Source organism: Mixophyes fleayi (assembly GCF_038048845.1).
Source record: "Mixophyes fleayi isolate aMixFle1 chromosome 2 unlocalized genomic scaffold, aMixFle1.hap1 SUPER_2_unloc_3, whole genome shotgun sequence".
NCBI classification, from domain to species: domain Eukaryota; kingdom Metazoa; phylum Chordata; class Amphibia; order Anura; family Limnodynastidae; genus Mixophyes; species Mixophyes fleayi.
In genome coordinates this window covers 115,612-116,866 of record NW_027445880.1, presented here as the reverse complement: position 1 = coordinate 116,866, position 1,255 = coordinate 115,612, and positions in this window count along the sequence as shown.

Here is a 1,255-nt window from a genome sequence, read left to right as displayed (position 1 = left end):
AATGATGAAATAAATAATGAATGATGAATGATAAAATGAAAGATGTTTGATGAAATGAAGGATGAATGATAAATGAATGATGAAATAAATAATGAATGATGAATGATGAAATGAATTATAAAATGAATGATGACAGATGAAATGAATGATGAATGATGAAATGAATGATGAATGATGAAGCATGAAGGATGAATGATAAATGAATGATGAAATAAATAATGAATGATGAATGATGAAATGAATGATAAAATGAATGATGAAATGAATAATGAAATGAATGATGAATTATGAAATTAATGATTAATTTAATGATGAATGATGAATTTAATGATGAATGAATGATGAATGATAAATGAATGATGAAATTAATGATGAATGATGAAATGAAAGATGAATGATGAAATAAATGAATGATGAATTCAATGATGAATGTTGAAATAAATGAATGAATAAATGAATGATGAAATGAAAGATGACTGATGAAATGAATGAAGAATGATAAAATGAATGATGAATAATGAAATGAATGATGAAGGATGAAAGATGAAATGAAGGATGAAGGATGAAAGATGAAATGAATTATGAATGATGAAATGAAGGATGCATGATAAAATGAATGATGAATGATAAAATGAAAGATGATTGATAAAATGAAGGATGAAGGATGAATGATGAAATGAATGATGAATGATGAAATGAATGCTAAATGAAGAAATGAATGATAAAATGAATGATAATTTAATGATGAATGATGAAATGAATGATGAATGATAAAATGAATGATTAAATGAAAGATAAATGATGAAATGAATGATAAAATCAATAATGAATGATGAAATGAATGATGAAATCAATAATGAATGATGAATTATGAAAGAAATGATGAATGATAAGATAAATGATATGATGAATGATGAGATGAATGATGAATGATGAAATGAAGGATGAAATGAAGGATGATTGATGAAATGAATGCTGAATGATGAAATTAACGAAGAATGATGAAATGAATGATGAATAATGAAATAAATGATGAATGATGAATTCAAAAACTAAATAAATAATGAATGATGAATTATGAAATGAATGATATGATAAATGATGAAATGAACGATGAGATGAATGATGAAATGAATGATGAAGGATGAATGATGAAATTAATGATGAAATAAATGATGAAATGAATGATGAAATGAAGGATGAATGATGAAATGAATAGTAAATGATGAAATTAATAATGAATGATGAATTGAAT